This window comes from Lepidochelys kempii, chromosome 20 (genome assembly GCF_965140265.1).
Source record: "Lepidochelys kempii isolate rLepKem1 chromosome 20, rLepKem1.hap2, whole genome shotgun sequence".
Lineage (NCBI taxonomy): Eukaryota > Metazoa > Chordata > Testudines > Cheloniidae > Lepidochelys > Lepidochelys kempii.
In genome coordinates this window covers 18,499,463-18,521,171 of record NC_133275.1, presented here as the reverse complement: position 1 = coordinate 18,521,171, position 21,709 = coordinate 18,499,463, and the positions used below count along the sequence as shown (strand labels likewise).

The 21,709-nt window shown below is 58.9% G+C and overlaps 1 protein-coding gene across 2 annotated transcripts in view; it reads left to right on the top strand.

Annotated features, from left to right (window-relative positions):
• Nucleotides 1-5,014: 5,014 nt before the first annotated feature.
• MAP3K12 (mitogen-activated protein kinase kinase kinase 12) overlaps nucleotides 5,015-21,709 on the top strand; it is a 91,819-nt gene continuing 75,124 nt past the window's right edge. Inside the window, exon 1 of one of the 2 annotated variants that reach the window (XM_073318560.1) lies at nucleotides 5,015-5,374. The gene's annotated coding sequence lies outside the window, so the exon portion shown is untranslated. The remainder of the gene's footprint in view (nucleotides 5,375-21,709) is intronic. The other variant, XM_073318556.1, reaches the window with a different exon arrangement.

Genomic DNA, 21,709 nt, shown 5'->3' with positions numbered 1-21,709 from the left:
TAATGTCTAGCTCTTTTCATCAGTAGATCTCAAAGTGCTTTACGAAGGAGGTCATTATCCCTATCCCTGGGGAAACTGAAGCACCGAGAGAGGGAAATGATGTACCCACAGTCACCCAGCAGGCAGGGGCAGGAATAAACCCAGCACTCCTGAATCCCAGTCCTGTGATCTATTCACTAGGCCCTACTGCAACCTGGGGGCCTGATCTCAGCTGGAGCCAGTAGGTGCCACCGTGATATACATATAGTATTTGTCAGTGATCACCAGGAGGTGACATGGGGGGGACAGAAAACTGGCCCAGTGCAAGAGCCCCATGGCCCCACCCGACCATCACATGGATACTGCGCCCACTAGAATTGCATCCCCAGATACAGAGTAGGTTTAAGCCCCACAGGGTTGGCAGAATCTCTATCTAGGTCTGTACAGCACCAAGCACAATGAGGCCCTGATCCTGAGTGAGGACTGGGCAGATTTATAGATTTTTTTTTTTTTTTTTTTTTTTAAGGCCAGAAGGGACCATTATGCTGGAAAAAAATATAGGGCTTGTCAGACTTGATCATATCTGACGGCTGTTCAGGCCAGTGCCAGATGCTGCAGAGGAAAGTGTGGGACAATCGGCCCCTCGTGCCAGGTCTGATCCTGGTGTCTACTAGTTAGAGATTGGTTTAAGCCCTGAATCAGGAGGTTTAATATCTCTGCCCACATCAGCATTCACTCGTCTAAGTCTGTCTGTCCCTGCTATCTATAAATCTATCCAGCCCCTTTGGGAAACGCACAAGCCTCTTGGCCTCAATGATTTCCAATGGCAGGGAGTTGCACCAGCCAATTGCCTTTGACCTTGATCACCTAGGCTGAGCACTTGATCACTCTAGCCCATATCTGGTGGGTGAGCTCGAGTGCAGTTTTTAGATAGAGCTGTCCAGTCATGCTTTAAAGACTCCAAGTGATGGTGAATCACCATGTCCCTGGGCAAGTTGGTCTACTGGTTAATTGCCCTCTCTTCGTGGTGGCGGCTTGTGTGTGTGCAAGGAAGGAGTTTACTGATTAGATAGAAAACCATCGATTGCTCATGTGCGTGGAGATGGATGGATGATGGATGTTTGGGGGGATGGATGGATGGATAGATGTATATGGGGATGGATAACTAGCTAGCCATGTATACGGCTGGCTAGCTGTGTCTGCGGATGGATGGAAGGATGGCTAGCCAGCTAGCTGCGTATGGGAATGGCTAGCTGCTGATGGCTAGCACTGTTGAAAAATGGAAAGTAATGCACACTGGAAAACATCCTCCCAACTACACACTTCAAATGATGGGGTTTAAAGTAGCTGTTTCCACTCAAGAAAGAGATCTTGGAGTCATCGTGGCTCATTCTCTGAAAACATCCATTCAAGGTGCAGCAGCAGTCGAAAAAGCCAACAGAATGTACAGCAGGAAAGGGATAGATAGAAAATATCATCGTGCCTCTATTTAGCCCATCGTACGCCCACACCCTGAATACCGTGTGAAGTCCTGGTCACCCCACTGCACAAAATAGACGTTAGAATTGGGAAACGTACCCAAAAGGGCAACCAACATGATGAGGGGTATGGAATAGCCTCCCTATGAGGCGAGATTAAAAAGACTGAAAATGCTCAGTTTAGAAAAGAGATGATGCGGGGGGATATGACGGAGGTCTATCAAATCATGACTGGTGTGGAAAAAGTGACAAGGGAAGGGTTATTTACCCCTTCACATGACACAAGAACCAGGGGTCACCCAGCTAAATGAATAGGCAGCAGGTTTCAAACAAACAAAAAGTACTACTTCACATGACACAGCCTGCGGAACTCATTGCCAAGGGATGTCATGAAGGCTAAAAGTATAACTGGGTTCAAAAAGAATTAGATAAGTTGATGGAGGATCGGTCCATCGATGGCTATTAGCCAAGATGGCCAGGGATGCTGCCCCATGCTCTGGGTGACCCCGAATCTCTGACAGCCAGAAGCAGGTGGTGGACAACAGGATGGATCATTTGATAATTGCCATGTTCTGCTCACTCCCTCTGAAACATCTGGCATCCACCACTGTTGGAAGCCAGGATATGGGGCTAGATGGAGACCCAGTGTGGCCGTTCTTATGTCTGCGAATGGATGGAAGGATGGATAAATGAATGCACGTGGGGATGGCGAGCTAACTAGTTCTGTATGGGGATGGCTAACTGTACATGGGGATGGCTAGCTAGCTGTATACAGGGATGGATGAACGGATAGCTATCTGGCTGTGTATAGGGATGGATGGAGAGACATGTACATGGGGATAGCTAGCTAATTAATTTTGTATGGGGCTGGCTAGCTGGCTGTGGGGATGGCTAGCTAGCTGGGTACAGGATGGATGGAAGGATGGCTACCTAGCTGTGTAGGTGAATGGCTAGATAGATGTACATGGGGATAGCTGGCTGGCTAGCTCTGTATGGGGGTGCCTGGCTAGCTGGTGGGGTAGCTGGCTGGCAGACTGGTGGAGTGGGGTGGCTCGCTGGGTGGCGGAGTGGCTAGCTGGCTAGTGGGCAGGGTGGCTAGCTGGCAGGGCAGGGTGGCTGTCTGTCTGGGGGAGTGACAGGCTATCTGGCAGGGCAGGGCAGGCTGGCTAGCTGGCAGGGTCGCTGGCTGATGCGGGGGGTGGGGTGGCTGTCAGGGTGAGTTGGCTAGCTCTGCATGGGGGTGGATAGCTAGCTGGCCGGGATGGTGGCTGACTAGCTGGTGGGGCCAGGTGAGTAGCTTTGCATGGGGGTGGCTAGCTCTGCATGGGGGTGACTAGCTGGGGAGGTGGCTGGCTAGCCAGAGAGGTGGAGTGGCTAGTTGTGGGGTGGCTGGTTAGTTGGTGGGGTGGTGGTGGTGGTGGCTGGGAGTGGCTAGCTCTTCATAGCAGTGGCTAGTTGGCTGGCTGGGGGTGGGTGGCTGGCTGGTGGGGCAGGGTGGCTGATAGGCCAGAGAGGCAGGGTGGCTAGCTGGGGGGGTGGCTGGCTGGCTGGTGAGGTGGGGTGGCTAGTTGGGGGGCTGGCTGGCTTGCCGGAGGGGCAGGATGGCTAGCTGCGGGGGGGTTGGCTAGCTGGGGGGGGAGTGGCTGGCTGGCTGGCCGGAGGGGTGGGGTGGCTAGCTGGGGGGGTGGCTGGCTGGCGAGGCGGGCTGGCTGGCTGGGGGGGTGGCTGGCTGGCTGGCGAGGCGGGGTGGCTAGCTGGGGGGGTGGCCGGCCGGCCGGAGGGGCGGGGTGGCTGGCTAGCTGGGGGGGTGGCCGGCCGGCCGGAGGGGCGGGGTGGCTGGCTAGCTGGGGGGGTGGCCGGCCGGCCGGCCGGAGGGGCGGGGTGGCTGGCTAGCTGGGGGGGTGGCCGGCCGGCCGGCCGGAGGGGCGGGGTGGCTGGCTAGCTGGGGGGGTGGCCGGCCGGCCGGCCGGCCGGAGGGGCGGGGTGGCTGGCTAGCTGGGGGGGTGGCTGGCCGGCCGGAGGGGCGGGGTGGCCAGCTGGGGGGGTGGCTGGCTGGCTGGCGAGGCGGGGTGGCTAGCTGGGGGGGTGGCTGGCCGGCCGGAGGGGCGGGGTGGCCGGCCGGAGGGGCGGGGTGGCCGGCCGGAGGGGCGGGCTGGCTGGCCGGGAGGGTGGCTGGCTGGCTGGCCGGGAGGGTGGCTGGCCGGCCGGAGGGGCGGGGTGGCTGGCCGGGGGGGTGGCTGGCCGGCCGGAGGGGCGGGGTGGCTGGCCGGCCGGGGGGGTGGCTGGCCGGCCGGAGGGGCGGGGTGGCCGGCCGGAGGGGCGGGCGGGGTGGCCGGCCGGAGGGGCGGGCGGGCTGGCCGGCCGGCCGGAGGGGCGGGCGGGCTGGCCGGCCGGAGGGGCGGGGTGGCTGGCTAGCTGGGGGGGTGGCTGGCTGGCCGGAGGGCCGGGGGGGCGGGGTGACCGGCCGGGGGGGCGGGGTGACCGGCCGGGGGGGCGGGCTGGCTAGCTGGGGGGGTGGCTGGCCGGCCGGAGGGGCGGGCGGGCGGGCCGGCCGGAGGGGCGGGCCGGCCGGCCGGCCGGCCGGAGGGGCGGGCCGGCCGGCCGGCCGGCCGGCCGGAGGGGCGGGCGGGCCGGCCGGCCGGCCGGCCGGAGGGGCGGGCGGGCCGGCCGGCCGGCCGGCCGGAGGGGCGGGCGGGCTGGCCGGCCGGAGGGGCGGGGTGGCTGGCTAGCTGGGGGGGTGGCTGGCTGGCCGGAGGGGCGGGGCGGCGGGGTGACCGGCCGGGGGGGCGGGGTGACCGGCCGGGGGGGGTGGCTGGCTAGCTGGGGGGGTGGCTGGCCGGCCGGAGGGGCGGGGTGGCTGGCTAGCTGGGGGGGTGGCTGGCCGGCCGGAGGGGCGGGGTGGCTGGCTAGCTGGGGGGGTGGCTGGCCGGCCGGAGGGGCGGGGTGGCTGGCTAGCTGGGGGGGTGGCTGGCCGGCCGGAGGGGCGGGGTGGCTGGCTAGCTGGGGGGGTGGCTGGCTGGCCGGAGGGGTGGGCTGGCCGGGGGGGCGGGGTGGCTAGCTGGGGGGGTGGCTGGCCGGCCGGAGGGGCGGGGTGGCTAGCTGGGGGGGTGGCTGGCCGGCCGGAGGGGCGGGGTGGCTAGCTGGGGGGGTGGCTGGCCGGCCGGAGGGGCGGGGTGGCTGGCTGGGGGGGTGGCTGGCCGGCCGGAGGGGCGGGGTGGCTGGCTGGGGGGGTGGCTGGCCGGCCGGAGGGGCGGGGTGGCTGGCTAGCTGGGGGGGTGGCTGGCTGGCCGGAGGGGCGGGGTGGCTGGCTGGGGGGGTGGCTGGCCGGCCGGAGGGGCGGGGTGGCTAGCTGGGGGGGTGGCTGGCCGGCCGGAGGGGCGGGGTGGCTGGCTAGCTGGGGGGGTGGCTGGCCGGCCGGAGGGGCGGGATGGCTAGCTGGGGGGGTGGGCTGGCTGGCCGGAGGGGTGGGCTGGCTGGCCGGGGGGCGGGGTGGCTAGCTGGGGGCGTGGCTGGCCGGCCGGAGGGCGGCAGGCGGAGCAATAAGCGCGGAGGGTCGAGCCAGCCCGTGACTCGGCGAGAGGCTCCGTTCGCCTTTAAGAGGCCGGCGCTCGCTCTCCCGGCCCCGCAGCTCCCGGCCCCCCGCTCAGGGCGTGTCTGTCCCCGGGGTGGCGGCGGGGCGGGGGCGCGGGGCGAGGCCGGGAGCGGGAGGCAGAGCCCAGCCGGGGCTGGCACGGAGCGCGCTGGGGATGCTGCTGCCGCTGGCCGGGGCGCGCTGCAATTAGCCAGCTGGGCACCGGCCTGGCCAGGAGCCGGCGGGGGAGCCCGGCCCAGGCCGGCTGCTTTGTTGCCGCTGCTGCCGGATTTTCGGGGTGGAAGGAAAAATCCAGGAGGGAGCCTCCCCCCATCAGGATTGAGAGGTGAGGGGGCTGGGCCGGCAGCGGGGGCAGGGATGGAGGGGGGGGACCAGTGCTGGGGATGGAGGATGGAGGGGGGGCCCAGTGCTGGGGATGGAGGAGAGGGGCAGGGATGGAGGGGGGGCCCAGTGCTGGGGATGGAGGAGAGGGGGCAGGGATGGGGGGAGGGGGCCAGTGCTGGGGATGGGGAGGGGGGGCAGGGATGGGGATGGAGGAGAGGAGCAGGGATGGAGGGGGGGCACCCAGGGATGGGGATGGAGGAGGGGGGCTGGGATGGAGGGGGGGGCACCCAGGGATGGGGATGGAGGAGGGGGGCTGGGATGGAGGGGGGGGCACCCAGGGATGGGGATGGAGGAGGGGGGCAGGGATGGAGGGGGGGGCACCCAGGGATGGGGATGGAGGAGGGGGGCAAGGATGGAGGGGGGGCACCCAGGGATGGGGATGGAGGAGGGATGGGTATGGAGGAGGGGGGCACTCAGGGATGGGGATGGAGGAGGGGGGCAGGGATGGAGGGGGGGGCACCCAGGGATGGGGATGGAGGAGGGGGGCAGGGATGGAGGGGGGTACCAGTGCTAGGGATGGAGGGGGGCCCAGTGCTGGGGATGGAGGATGGGGGGCAGGGATGGAGGGGGGGGCCCAGTGCTGGGGATGGAGGAGAGGGGCAGGGATGGAGGGGGGGCCCAGTGCTGGGGATGGAGGAGAGGGGCAGGGATGGAGGGGGGGCCCAGTGCTGGGGATGGAGGATGGGGGGCAGGGATGGAGGGGGGGACCAGTGCTGGGGATGGAGGAGAGGGGCGGGGATGGAGGGGGGGACCAGTGCTGGGGATGGAGGATGGGGGAGAGGGATGGAGGGGGGGACCGGTGCTGAGGATGGGGGGCAGGGATGGAGGGGGGACCAGTGCTGGGGATGGAGGATGGGGGGCAGGGATGGAGGGGGGACCAGTGCTGGGGATGGAGGATGGGGGGCAGGGATGGAGGGGGGGCCCAGTGCTGGGGATGGAGGAGAGGGGCAGGGATGGAGGGGGGCCAGTGCTGGGGATGGAGGAGAGGGGCAGAGATGGGGGGCAGTCCTGGGGATGGAGGAGAGGGGCGGGGATGGAGGGGGGGGGCAGTGCTGGGGATGGAGGAGAGGGGCAGGGATGGGGGGGAGCCCAGTGCTGGGGATGGAGGAGAGGGGCAGGGATGGGGGGGAGCCCAGTGCTGGGGATGGAGGAGAGGGGCAGGGATGGGGGGGGCAGTCCTGGGGATGGAGGAGCGGGGCAGGGATGGGGGGAAACCCGGTGCTGGGATGGAGGAGAGGGGCAGGGATGGGGGGAGGGGGCCAGTGCTGGGGATGGAGGAGAGGGGCAGGGATGGGGGGAGGGGGCCAGTGCTGGGGATGGAGGAGAGGGGCAGGGATGGGGGGGGCCCAGTGCTGGGGATGGAGGAGAGGGGCAGGGATGGGGGGAGGGGGCCAGTGCTGGGGATGGAGGAGAGGGGCAGGGATGGGGGGAGGGGGCCAGTGCTGGGGATGGAGGAGAGGGGCAGGGATGGGGGGAGGGGGCCAGTGCTGGGGATGGAGGAGAGGGGCAGGGATGGGGGGAGGGGGCCAGTGCTGGGGATGGAGGAGAGGGGCAGGGATGGGGGGAGGGGGCCAGTGCTGGGGATGGAGGAGAGGGGCAGGGATGGGGGGAGGGGGCCAGTGCTGGGGATGGAGGAGAGGGGCAGGGATGGGGGGAGGGGGCCAGTGCTGGGGATGGAGGAGAGGGGCAGGGATGGGGGGAGGGGGCCAGTGCTGGGGATGGAGGAGAGGGGCAGGGATGGGGGGGGGCAGTGCTGGGGATGGGGGAAGAGGGGGGCAGGGCTTGTCCTGTGCATGCTCCAATTGCTGCTGGGCCGAGCTACAGCTTGAGGGCCCGCTCCCCCACAGGGCAGGGATGCAGGGGGCAGGGCTGACTCCCCCCACCCCCAGGCCTGGCCCCTGGTACCGGGGCTGTTTTGTGTATGAGAGCAGAGCGGTCGCACTTCCCCCTCGGTGAGCTCCAATCACTGCTGGGGGAGGGTTCACCCCCACCACCCTGGGCAGGTTGTTTTGGGGTCTGGGGGAGGACCCTGGACACGCTCATATGGTAGCTGGGAGGAGGGGATGGGGATGCAATCTGAGTTATTCACCCTGATTTTCCTGGGGGCGGGAGGGCGGTGCTGATGGGGAACTGAGGTGAGTTGTGTTGCAAGCCGCTGGTGTTCAGATCCTTGGTGGGGTCCTCCATTCCCCCCTCCCCGGCTGGATCCTTTGGTGAGATGCCCCCTTCCCCCAGGTGCCAATACACCGCCAGCAACATGGATACTCCAGGATGTGGGGGGGAGAGATTGAAAGGCCAATATGGCTGTGGAGGCTGGCAGCCTCGGCACACGCTTGTGCCCGCTCTGGTCCCCACTGCATGCCCATCTGTGCTGGGTACACAGACCCTGGAGGAGCTGCTGTTCTGGCCGCCTCTGCGTACCCAGGTCTCCCTCCTTGCCCTGAGGCAGTGCTGGTCGGGTGGATGTCCTAGAGGATGCAGAGGGCCAGGTGGCCCTGGGGGTGGGAGCTGGGAGCTGAAAGAGAGGGAAGCCTGGTGTGGGAGCGAGTAGGACCTTGCTCTGTCCATCTGAAAGATGGGGACTGGGCTCCCAGTGGGGAGAAGCAGCCATGCCCAGAAATGACCCTATCCAGGGGCTAACACAACGTGAGACAGCAGGGGGCGCTCTCAGTGCAGCTGTCAAAGAGAAGGGGGAGCTGCCCCCCAAGCCAGGGACAGAGAGAGGAGGAAGAGCTGTGGACTCCCCCTTAGTTTAATCCCAGCCCTTCTCCATCCATCCCCCTCTGGGTCTGGATCTGCCCGTCACTCATCCATTGGTGCCCCCCACGAGATTCCCCACCCCCTACTCTGCTGCTGCAGAGGGAGGGATGTTCCTTCAGACAGAACCACTTCTCCCTCCTCTAGCCCCTGGGATGCTGGGCACCAGAACTGGGAGGGAAAGGGAGGTGATGTGTCCTAGTCCCCTTCCTCCCCCCCGGCTTCTGTCCCCTTTTGCTGGAGAGGACTCCCCCACCTGCTGAGGACATCCTCATCATTACATGGGTGACTGCTACTCCGCATCACTTTCTGTGTTGGCTTGACAGGCCCAGAGGCCGCTGGGTAGGCCCAGAGCAGGGAGGGGTGGAGGGAGGGGAGCAGCAGGAGGGACAAGTAACCCCCCCATACACCTCAGCCCCTGTGAAAGCTTGGCTTGTCGGCTGAGGCCCCCAACAAGAGGGGTTCGATTCAAGCCAAGAGGGCTGCGCGCTTTGGGATGGGACTGTGCTGGGAGCTGGTCTGAGAACCCACCAGCTCATTTCATGAAGGGAACTGCCAGCCCTCCGAGCAGAGCTAGATTTGAACCAGCGGGCTGGAGGCAAAGACTGTCGGGTCCAACTAGGGGTGGGGAGAGATGGGATCTGCAGGGGAAGAGGGGGAATGCTCCGGATCCCTTACCCAGAGCCCTTGCCAGCATTCAGGTGTGCTGCTCGGTTCTGACACGTGGAGTCCAGGTCACTCGAGGGGAAAGCCGCTGTAGCTGCACCAGGAGGGGTCCAGCCCAGGGGGTGTCCCTGAGAGCATTCTCCAGGAGGGGAGTGCGGCAGAGCCATCTCTTGGCCAGGCTTGGGAAGGGGGGAATGAGCCATCCCAGTTGGATCATTCACCTTGGTGTCCCTTTGCAAGCTGAGGGGAATGGGTTGCAGCCCCTGACAGAGCCCAGCAGGGGGCACTGCACACCACTACTCCAGCCTCCTGCTCGGAAAGGGGCGGGGGTGGGTGTCCGCAGGCACCAGGACCTGGCCACGTCCCAGCTGATCTAGAAGGTGGCGCTGGAGGTGGCGATCTGATGCCTCAGCTCCAGGACTGTGTCCCAGACGGGAGGGTCGTGAGCAGGGAGAACAAGCCCCCTCGCTCAGGCACATCCCTGCTTGGAGAGAGAAGGAATCCCTGAGAGCAATGACGGGTGGGAGCCTGTCCTGTCTTGGCCCAGCTGAAGGAGATGGAGGAACCCAGATCTTACCACTATGGATCAGACTCCCCGCCGGGCCCATCTAGGCCGGGGTCCCTGCCTCCCCGGATCGGCCCAGTGACCATCTAACTTCATACCCCAGCTCCTGCCACGCTGGGCCAGTTCAGGTCCCTCTTGGTTCTGGTTTCTTGCCTCTGGCAGTTGCCAATCGCAGCGCTTTAGGGAGGAGAAAAGCCTTCCTAAAACAATGTGGCCTGTCGGAGAGGAGAGCGGTGAGGTCCCTTTCTGATCCCCAGGGGACCATTTCCACACGGTTGGATCCATTTCTTCCCCTCCCATCCATTCTGTTTCCAGGCTACCACTGGTGTGGGGTGGGGTCCATGGCAGCTGAGGGGGTCAAGCTGCCACGTGCCCCGTTGCCTGGATGTTGCAAGGTCCCAAACCTGATTGTGCTTCTGGAGGGAATTTCTCCCCAAGAGGTCCCCCTAGTTCTGGCGGGGTCCAGGGTGCATGTTGCAGTGATAGGGGCAGACAAGTGACCTTTTTTGGGGGGGTGGTGGTGCACGTCTGTCTCCCTGACTGGCTGCGGGGGGCGGATGCTAATCTGCTTCAGAAAGTATCACTGTCCCCATTTCATGGGGGAAGGGGTAGCAGGCGTGGAGGCTGGGAAGGGGGAAGAGGCATGTTGAGGTCACGTGCTGAACGGGAGCAGAGATGGCAATGGAACCCAGGAGTCCTGATTGCAAGTCCCCTGCTCCAAGCACTAGGCCATGTTCCCATCTGGATAGTAAAGAGGTTTGGGGGTAAGAGGCCATTAAAATAGATCTGCCACCGAGACCTTTACTGTGATTTTCCTGCACCCACCATGAGGCAGGGGGATTAAATTTGTAGCTTGGTCTTTTCCCAGATTGCAAGGACTCCAGCACAGACTCAGGGCTGCAGCTTGAAGCAGATCTTTGCTCTGGGGTTCTTGCCTTCAGAAGGGGAGTCAGAGATTTCCATGGTCTCTGTACCATCAGGCTTTATAGTTCGCTCTCTGACATGCCCACTCCATCCTGGTAGGAATTCTGGGTAGTGTAGTTCCAAAGGCACTTCCTGTTGCACTAAGAGCTACTATAAGTAGAATTGCCACTAGAGGGCAACAGCAACAGGGCAGGCGCGTCGATCTCACACCATTCAGTGGATAGCAGGCTGCGTGCCCCATGCGTCAGGGTTAGGGTTGCAGGGCATTGGCATTGCTTTGTGCGTGCGTGGATGGGAATGGTAGGACTGGACTAGCTGGGGGTCGGGGCAAAATGTGTTGGCAGAGCTGAGGGGATCCCAAGGCTGGAGTGGCAGAGGGGGCTGGGGTTCAGGGGCGAGGTGCCTTGGCAGAGCTGAGGGGGATCCCCACACTGGGGTAACAGAGGGGGCTGGGGTTCAGGGGCGAGGTGCCTTGGCAGAGCTGAGGGGGATCCCCACACTGGGGTAACAGAGGGGGCTGGGGTTCAGGGGCGAGGTGCCTTGGCAGAGCTGAGGGGGATCCCCACACTGGGGTAACAGAGGGGGCTGGGGTTCAGGGGCGAGGTGCCTTGGCAGAGCTGAGGGGGATCCCCACACTGGGGTAACAGAGGGGGCTGGGGTTCAGGGGCGAGGTGCCTTGGCAGAGCTGAGGGGGATCCCCACACTGGGGTAACAGAGGGGGCTGGGGTTCAGGGGCGAGGTGCCTTGGCAGAGCTGAGGGGGATCCCCACACGGGGGTAACAGAGGGGGCTGGGGTTCAGGGGCGAGGTGCATTGGCAGAGCTGAGGGGGATCGCAGGGCTGGAGTGGCAGAGGGGGCTGGGGGTGAGGAATGAAGTGCATTGGCAGAGTGGTGTAGAGGTGACTGGGCTCGACAAGCAGGGGCTGCTGTAATTCTTGCCTTCCAAGGGGGTTGCTGTGCTGGATGGAAGTTTGTTTGCAAAACGCTTTGAGATCCTGGATGGCGCTGGAGTGGGACAGCGTATCTCAATCCCCAGCTTCTCGACACGGGGGGCAGACGTGTCTCTGTCCATGCACCACCATGCCGTGCTATTGGTGGCCCTGCAGCTGGAGGCTGGCGCATGGGCCCCAGAGCTGGCATCCATCCCCTTGTGTATTTCAAACATCACCCCATGGAATGAGCAGGGCCGGTGCGGCCCCATGGTCGTTACACTCGTGCAAGGACGAGCAGGGATTCATTTCTGTAGGCATCTGAGGGACGTGAGCGCCAAGGCAGGAGAGGGCTCACTGGGGATGCTTTGTGGTGTTGGCACTGGGAGAAGTAGTGTCATGGTTGTGCCTAGTGGCCCTAGCTCAGATGGGGGCCCCGTCGTGCCAGGCATTGCACAGACACAGTCCCTGCCCCAGAGAGCTCTGTCTAAATAGGAAGAGTGGGAGGGGAAACTAGGCCCAGAGAGGGGAAGTGCCTTGTCTAAGAGCCAGGAATAGAGCCCAGGAGTCCTGAATCCCAGGCCAGTGCTCTATTCATTAGGCCACACTGCCCATGGGGATTACACAGCGAGCTCTAGGCAGCGGTGGGATTGTCTCCCTGTCGCAGGACACGGGCTTGCACCATTTACAACCCCTCGCTGTGGAGGGTGGGTAAGTTTTATTATCCCTGTTTTACAGAAGGGGAAATGTGCCCAGAGCAGGAAGTGACTTGTCCGAAGCTGTACAGTGAGTCAGTGGCAGAGCAGGGAATAGAACCCAGGTGTCCTGACTTCCTATGCCCTGCTCTATCCCCTGGACCACACCGCCTTCCCAGAGCCAGGAATCCGGGCTTCCCAGACCCCGGATCTAACCACTAGATGACATTCCCACCCTCAAAACCAGGAACAGAATCCAGGAGTCCTGGCTTCCCAACTTCTGAGCTAACCCCTAGACCACACTCCCCTCCCTCGGGAAAGCTTTCAGAAACCTTGACTATGCCCATGCCTCTAAATTGTCCTCGAGATTTGCCTTTAAATCTGGGCTGGTTTGATGCTGTTCCGATACGCTAGGATTGGGACTCCCCCCTCAGGCTGGGGGTGGGGGTGCTGTGCAGGGGGATGGGAGGTGTTGTGCAGGGGGAGAGGGCAGTCTAGTGAGGGAGCGGGCTCTGAGAGAAGGAGGATGGCTCTAGCCTGGGATGTGGGAAAGCTTGGTTCTTCTGTAGACTTTCCTGTGTGACCTTGGGCATGTAGGCTGCAGAGCCGGGGGCTACCTGGGCATGGCCTGACCACATTTTGGCCAGCCACAGCCCAGCCTGGGGCAGCCGATCCAGCAGCACCGGGGTCAGGCATGGGGTGGAGCATCCCTGGTCATCATGAAGGGAGGGAGTGACCCGCCTGCGTGCAGTGGTGAGAGCCAATAGGGCCTGAGCATGGAGCCAGGCCAGCCCCAGGGGACAGGAGCCACCACTGCAGGCTGAATGTGGGGTGGGTTCATTCTACAACTCCCCCACCCCAGGCTCTATCATCTGCTGGGGACAGGACCCGACATCCCCTTTTTCTCCTCTCCCCTCCCCCGGGGCGTCCAACTGTAAATGGCATTCCACATCCCCTGTTTGTGCAAGTCACCTGAACGGTATTTAGACCATGGGAGTTAGGTGCCAGATGCCATTGAGGAGCTGAGCCTCTCTGTGCCTCAGTTTCCCATCTTTACAGTGGGGATAACAGCCCTGCCCTGCCTCTCAGGGGTTGTGGGAATAAATACATCAAAGTGTGTAAGATGCTCAAACACTGTGGTAACAGGGGCAGATAAGTACCTTAGATAGGTGGAGCGTGAGTGAAAGTTGATACAGGATGGCTGTATAAAAGGCAGGTGTCTGTGTAAATGTTAATAGGCAAGATGGCTGTAGACATCAGAATCTGCAGGGTTGATTTGGTAGGTGGGGTGGGTTGAAACCTATACTAAAATTGTAAGGCATCACCTTAAATCCTCAGCGGGTTTCCTGGTCCTGCTGGCAGCCTAGGGGACTTTGTAGGGAAGCATGGAATCTGGGTGTCAGCAATCTGCAAAGAGCTGGAGCAAGGCAGGACAACTGGGGCCTAACTGTCTTAGGGAGCAGCCTGCTTTGTCTCTCTCTGGTTTTGGTTTCTGGTGTGTTAAGGTGCTGGATTTTAAGAAATCAAATAGGGTGATGCAATGTTCCAGTAAGAGTTCCTGACGTTTTTAACTAACATGTGCTGTGAACATAACAGTCGGACAGTAAAACTAGGTGTTCTGCTTGGTAAATGGCTTCTCTGTGCCAAAAACAACAAAAGAGAGAGGATCAAATAGCTTAGGTTCAACGCTGCATACGGTTTACTATTGATCATTTGCATTGTGGAAGCTCTTCTGGGCCTTAAGCAGGAATCAGGGTCCCCGTTGCACATGGTGTTGGCTTTAAAATCCCGAGTGAAAGGGAAAACGTTTCCTAGCCAAGTCTTGTGATAGTTGGTGTTTTTCTGAAAGCCCCAGCTCCTGGAGTCCTGAGATGACAAGAGAAACACAGCTTCCATTTAAGAAAGTAATGTCCATTTCTAGGTCTTGAGATGAAGAAGGAAGATCTTGAGATTGTGACTCCTAAATACCCCCAACCCAGGCGGCCAGTGAAAAGAACCCAACATTTATTATTATTTTTAAGCCAATCTGGTGATTTGTTGGGGGCCCCTTGATGAATGGCTGCGGTGGCTGACACAACGTAGCTTCGAAAATATATATACTTTCAGTGGCCACAGTAACAATACGTACCTTTTAGCATAGGTAATCTCTGCAAAGGGGGTTTATTACAGAGCCACCGGAGGGAGCCCCAGACAGTGTCTGTTTTGCTGGCTCTGCAGAAATAAGCACAAATGTTGTCGTACAGAGGCACATTCCAGGCACACGGAAACGATGCTCGAACTCAGCCAGATGTTGCGGCTCGATGCAGGAGTCATAGGGTGAATTCTCCAGCCTCTGCTTGGCAGAAGGGTCAAGCTAGCCAGTCAAATGGTCCCTGCATGACTTGATCACGATCCTACATGGGGAGGCGATTTCACATAGGAGAAGGCTCTTGATTCTACCAGATAAAGGCAAAGTCCTCAAGGTGAAGCTAGATAAATTCAGGCTAGAAATAAGGTGATGGTGATTTACCATTGTAGCAACTTACTGATGGATGTGGAGGATCTCTATCACTTGGGGTTGGAACCAAGACTTCCTAGAACAGATATGCTGTATCATAGAATATCAGGGTTGGAAGGAACCTCAGGAGGTCATCTAGTCCAACCCCCTGCTCAGAGCAGGACCAATCCCCAGTTTTTGCCCCAGATCCCTAAATGGCCCTGTCAAGGTTCCTTCCCCACTCTGAACTCTAGGGTACAGATGTGGGGACCTGCATGAAAGACCCCCAAAGCTTATTCTTACCTGCTTAGGTTAAAAACTTCCCCAAGGTACAAACTTTGCCTTGTCCTTGAACAATATGCTGCCACCATCAAGCGTGTTAAACAAAGAACAGGGAAAGAGACCAGTTGGAGACGTCTTCCCCCAAAATATCCCCCCAAGCCCTACACCCCCTTTCCTGGGGAAGGCTCGACAATAATCCTCACCAATTGGCCCAGGTGAGCACAGATTCAAACCCTTGGATCTTAAGAACAATGAAAAATCAATCAGGTTCTTAAAAGAAGAATTTTAATTAAAGAAAAGGTAAAACAATCACCTCTGTAAAATCAGGATGGTAAATACCTTACAGGTTAATCAGATTCAAAACATAGAGAATCCCTCTAGGCAAAACCTTAAGTTACAAAAAGACACAAAAACAGGAATATACATTCCCTTCAGCACAGCTTATTTTACCAGCCATTAAACAAAAGAAAATCTAACTCATTTTCTAGCTAGATTACTTACTAATTTAACAGGAGTGGTAAGGCTTGCATTTCTGATCTGTTCCCAGGAAAAGCATCACACAGACAGACCGACCCCTTTGTTTCCCCCCTGCCAGATATGAAAGTATCTTGTCCCCTCATTGGTGATTTTGGGTCAGGTGCCAGCAAGGTTACCTTAGCTTCTTAACCCTTTACAGGTGAAGGGGTTTTGCCTCTGGCCAGGAGTTACCCTTCCCTTTATATTTATGATAGGCCCCCTCAAGGATTGAACTCACAACCCTTGGTTTAGAAGGCCAGTGCTCAAACCACTGAGCTATCCCTCCCCCAAACTGTAGCTCAACCCCAAACTATGAGCTGGATGCAGGGATTGCTGGGTGAGGCTCTCCAGCCTGGGTTATACTCAAGGGCAGACTAGATGTTTGTAATGGTCTCTTCCAGCCTTAAAATCTATTGATTCCCAAACTTGTTCCCCTAACACACAAACATCCCCCACTGGATGGAGCCAGTGGTTGGGGCACTCATCTGGGATACAAAAGGCCTGGGTTCAGATCCCAGTGTTGCCTGATCTGGAGCTCAGGGATTTGATCCCATGTTTTCTGTATCCTAGGGTAGTGCCCTGACTAGCAGGCTGTTGGGTGTAGTCCAGTGGCATGCATGTGTGCGTTCTCTCTCTGGCTTTGATCTGACATTTCATCCTGGGCCTGAGGAACCTTCCAAAGGCAAGTCGAAACCACCACGTTTGTGCAAAAAGTTGCACTTTCAATGAATTGGTGTTTTCTGGCCCCGGTGGATCTGTCCAGTTCTCGTCTTTGTCCCCCTCTCGTAGCCGCTCTGCATAAGAGGCCAAGGAAGCTGTAACCGCAGTTGCTCTTTAGCTCAAGAGGCAGCTGCTTTCGCTGCTAAGATTCCTGGGTTCAAAACTCACTGGTGGCGTGAGCAGCCCTGATCACAAGAGACCCTTTCCTTCCAGTGGATCGCGCTGTTCCCACCAGAGGGGTAAAGCTGGGCTCAGGAGAGGACCCCACTGCAGCTCTAACCCCGTCTCTGAGCTCAGGAGAGAGCAGCTGAGGCCAGGAACTGGTGCCTGCAAGGACTGGTTCTAGGGATGGACACAGGGGCAGATCTCTGCAGGGAGGCTGGCGGCAGAGGGGTGTGGGGGGGGGGCGGAATTTTGTGATGCTCACAGGACACGGGGAGGGGTACAGCTGAGGGAGGGGAGAAGCGTGAGCAGGTTTTGTTGTGGGGACACTGAGTCTCAGCACCCTGGGGGCTTGGGGTCAGCATTGTCCCTGGTCTGTGGAAGCTGGCCGGGGCGGGGGGGGGCTCTGCCGCAGCCTGGGCATCCCAGCCTACCCCTCAAGAATCTGCATGGCCAGGGTCCCTTTAAGGGTGCTCTCAGGACAAAGGGGGGAGTGGTTTGGATGCTGCTTCACCTCCCCCCCCCCTGCCCCCCAGCTCAGAGGCAGGCCTGGCAGCTGGCAGCTGGTGGGGGGCCCTGCTGCCCATCTGTGCAATCTGGACCCAGCTAACGAGGCCTGAGGCAGAGGTGGGGAAGGGGGAAGGGCTGCATCTCAACCTGCTTTCTCCCTTCCACTCCCTCCATTGACTGATTGCTGGGTGGGGGTCAGAGAAATGGCTGGGCTGGGTGGGGGGGGCAGAGATGCGCGCGCAGACAGAGACTCGACCAGGCTGCGCAGTCTAATGTGAGACAGGAGCCCAAAAATCCATTAGCGTCCATTATGGCGGGGGAGGGGAGCTCCCAGGGGGCTGTGGGGGGAGGGAGGATGGTTACAAAACCCTGGCTTCTCTGCATGGCTGATCCCTTCTGCTTTTCGCTCTCCTCGCTGGCAGGCTCTGCAGGAGGGGTGACTTCGGGGCTGTTGGGAGTCAGGACCCTTGGGTTCTCATCCCAGCTGTGTGGGGGGGGTGTCTAGCAGTCACAGCAAGGGGGCTGGGAGTCAGGATTTGTGGGTTCTAATCCCGGCACGGTGCGGGGGAGGGTTAGAGTATGAGGGCTGGAAGTCAGGACTCCCGAATTCTGGCTCTGGGATGGCAGTAGGATCGAGTGGCTAGAGCAAAGACTGGGAGTCAGGACTCCTGGGTTCTAGCCCAGCTCCGCAACAGATTCACTGTGTGACAGTGGGTTTTTATGCTCTGCAGCGCCTCGGAGCTCCAGTCACAGGCTGTGAGCGCATTGTGCTTGGCGCTGTACAAACACAGAACAGAAGATGGTCTCTGCCCCAAGGAGAGGTCTCCCCGGCTCTGTTAAATAGGTCAGGACTTTGCCTGGAGTAAATTCTGACCCTCCGGGCTGGTGAAAACCTTCCCCAATTGCCTCAGAGTCACTATTTCCTACCTCCAGCTCTTATGCTACCAAACCTACTCCACCTGCACTGCCCATTTAAACCGCCTTCCTTTGCCAGGATCCCTGCTTGAGTCCCCCCAGCACACCCTCCTCCTCACTGCTAGGATAATGGCAACCATCTCTAGCTCTGATTTAGCCCTTTTCATCAGCAGATCTCAAAGCGCTTCACAATTAGTATCATGATCCCCATTTTCCATATGGGGAAACTGAGGAACAGAGAGGGGCAGTGACTTGTCCAAGGTCACCGAGAGGCAGAGCCGGGAATACAGCTTAGGTCTCAGACCCAGTCCAGTGCTGTACCCACTAGATGATACTGCCTAGAAGGGCCCCATCCCTGTGTGCTTCCTGTACGCCCCCACTTCAATCGCCAGCCTTCGCTGATCGCCTTCCTGATGTTGTTTCCAGCTGATCAGGAAGTACCCTGCTCTGTGGCAGGGGTTGCCCAGCTGTGGGTGGGAGGTACTTGCTGGTCCCTGGAGGGCTGCTTTCTGGGTCTGTTCATTCCCAGCTGCTCAATCCCGGTGAGCAATAGCTGAAAACACAGGGAGACTTCCCTGGTGTTAGTTTGCCAGGTAAGAAAGTGGCTGTAGGTGCCATAGGGATGTCACATGAGCATGAAGGGGTGGGGGAAGAGGTGTGATCGGGGAGGGGAGCTTGCCCCATAGAGTCAGCCCCCTCTGCCCCATTCTGACACTCTCAGGACAGGGTCAGGTCCCGTAAAACAGGACCTTATTTTTACAAGCCCTGAGATGAAAAAATATACACGAGACTTTGAGCCTAGGGGAAGGTGTCCCTTTCTGGGAGTCAGGAGTTCAAATCTCAGCTCTTTAAGGTGGCCACGTGTGGTCTCTCTCATCCACATTGCCTTTCAGAGTGGACGTGCCAGAATTACGGCCCCGGCTATGCTATCTGTAACCACCACCATAACGATCCTGACCTCCCTTGTAAAGTGTTTGGAGAGCTGTGGATGGAAAGTGCTACAGAAGAGCGAGATGGGGGTGTTATGACTAATCCCTAGACCACGTGCCCAAGCCAGGAGCATAACCACAAGGCCCAGCAGCCTATGCTGTCTCGCATATAGCTGGATGCACTCTGCCAAGCACGTTGGCAAGTAACAGCGTGTCCATGGCTAGCAGTTGTTCCTGTGTGGTAGCTTCCAAGGTCACGGGGCCTGGCCTGGCTGATGACTCACGTGGGCAGGTCTCATGGTTGCACATGGTAAAATTTCCTTTTTCTTTTTTCGCCCGTTTTCTTGTTCTTTGTTTTAACGCGACATCAGTGGACGCATGTGCAAATGTTGGCCTGGCCCTTTGCTTCCATCTCCCCTCTCTAAAACGAAGGGTAATGGGCCCAGTTTTCAAAATCGCCAGGATTTATGCTTCCAAGTCACTTGCATGATGGGGAGATGAAGCCAGGAATGAATGCCGGTGCGAGCGCCATAGGGCCGCCCCATGACTGTGGCTCCTAAACGCTACAGCTAACAATAGAAAGCAAGGGACAGAGAGGGGAAGTGACTGAGCTCCTGTCTCACAGTGGGTCGGTGGTCGAGTTGGGCTGGAACCCCGGAGTCCTGACTCCCAGTCTTTGCTCTAACCACTTGGCCCTACTGCCATTTCAGAGCCGGGGCTCGAACCCAGGAGTCCTGACTTGCAGGGGTTGGGTGGTATGTGCGGTCACACGCTGAATGAACAGGATGAAAAGAAATATTGCAGAGCTGCTCAGTCAGGGCACAGGATGGCCGGCACTCACGTAATGAGGCAGGGGTCCTGTGGGAAAAATAGCAGGTGATCATGCGATTGAATGCACGGGGCAGAGGCCGAGGGGAGCTGAATTAAGGTGGCATGTGCACCCTTAGGATCTCACCCAGTGGTGCTTGCGTCTTGGGTGACCAGAGAGAAAGTGTGAAAAATCGGGAAAGGGGGTGGGGGGTAATAGGCACCTGAATAAGAAAAAGCCCCGAGTATCGGGACTTTCCCTATAAAATCGGGACATCTGGTCACCCTACTTGCATCAAGCACTCAAATAAGCGTTGTGGCCACCAGCCAGGGATCGAATCAGGGACCTGCAGAGCTCAGCACTGGAAGATGCTCAGATTTGAGCTGTACCACCCCATGACTGCTGTGGAGCGGGCACAGAGGGGGGCTCGCTAACACTCATCAGGGGACTATGGCCGCATTTACAAGGAAACTGAATGTGGTGTGGGCTCCAGGGCTGTCACTGGTGGGTCAGCAGCTTAAGTCCCGCTCAGGTCGCTGGCCCCGGAAGACCTTCCCTTCTGAGGCGGCTCCATCCGTGAGATGAGTTTGGTGGATCTCAGCTTCCACTGGCTGGCAGACGAAGCGGAGGGACCGAGACCAGCATGGGCCCTAGAGACTGGTCTGCCCCTAGAGGGAGTCTTTGCTGCTGCCCTGAAACGCCAAGCAGCATCTTAGCCGAGTTGGACCCTGGGACAAGTTGCACCACACCAGGATATGGGGGGAGGGACAGCTCAGTGGTTGGAGCATTGGCCTGCTAAACCCAGGGTTGTGAGTTCAATTCTTGAGGGGGCCATTTAGGGATCTGGGGCAAAAATTGGGGATTGGTCCTGCTTTGAGCAGCGGGTTGGACTAGATGACCTCCTGAGCTCCCTTCCAACCCTGATATTGTATGATACAGTGTACATATGCCAGTGACGGGTTTGCTCTTTGGGCTAAACGCCCAGTGCAGATAAGGTGTGTGAGAGGTTCTCCACAGAGCTCAGCACCCAGGTGCTGTCACTGAGACTCACCCCCCCCCCCCACCCCACGCACTATTTGGAATCTTCCAGGAGTGCAGCATTGGCACGCACAAGGACTCAGAAATCGTGGCTCAGGCCGCTCCGAAACCACTGGCTTGGCTTAAAAATTGTGAGATCAAAAGAATAATGATCAACTTTGGGTTCTTTTTCTTGGGCTTCTGAGCCCCAAGGGGTCACGTCTGCAGGAAACCTCAGATTCTTTTCCTCTGAAGCACCTGACGTGGGCCACGGTCGGAAGACAGGATACTGGGCTGGAGGGACCATTGGTCTGACCCAGTCTGGCTGTTCCTATGTCCTTCCAGCATGCCATGACTCCAGGGGCTGGGGCTTGAGGGACAGCAGCTGAATATCACAAGACTTAGGATAAAATCGTGATAGCTGGTGACACTGCCACCAGTCTCAGCCTGGCACCTTTAAGCACGGCACCCTCCTGACAATGGTGTTTCTGAATTACACATTAAATTCTCCCTCACAGTGCTGGTAGACATTAGAGAGGAAATGGTCAGGGTGCTAATTTGGGGCTTGAGAGACAGGAGTTCAATTCACGGCTCTGTTATTGATCTCTGATGTGACCTTCATAGATTCAAAGGCCAGATGGGACCCACTTTGATCATCTGGTCTGACCTCCTGTGTAACACAGCCCGTGGGACTTCCCTGAATGAACTTCTGTTTGTACCAGAGCAGATATTTTAGAAAAACATCCAACCTTGATTTTAAAATCTCCAGTGATGGAGAATCCACCACGACCCTGGGGAAGTTGTTCCAATAGTTAATTACCCTCACTGTTAAAAGCATGTCCCTTATTTCTGGTCTGAATTTGTCTAGCTTCAACTTCCAGTCATTGGATTGTGTTAGACCTTTCTCTGCTAGACAGAGGAGCCCTCTATTATCAAATTTCTGTGCGCCAGGTAGGTTCTTATAAACTGGGATCAAGTCACCCCTTAACCTTCTCTTTGTTAAGTTAAATAGATTGAGCTCCTTGAGTCTATCACTATAAGGCAGGTTTTTTAAAGAAGTGCTCAAGGAAGACAAGGCCATTGTGGAGAAGCTAAATGAATTCTTTGCATCGGTCTTCACTGCAGAGGATGTGAGGGAGATTCCCACACCTGAGCTGTTTTTTTTAGGTGACAAGTCTGAGGCACTGTCCCAGATTGAGGTGTCAGTAGAGGAGGTTTTGGAACAAATTGCTAAATTACATGGTAATAAGTCACCAGGACCAGCTGGGATTCACCCAAGAGTTCTGAAGGAGCTCAAATGTGAAATTGTAGAACTACTAACTACTGTTGCCTAAAACAGCCTCTGTACCAGCCGACTGAAGGACAGCTAATGTGATGCCAATTTCTGAAAAAGGCTCCAGAGGCG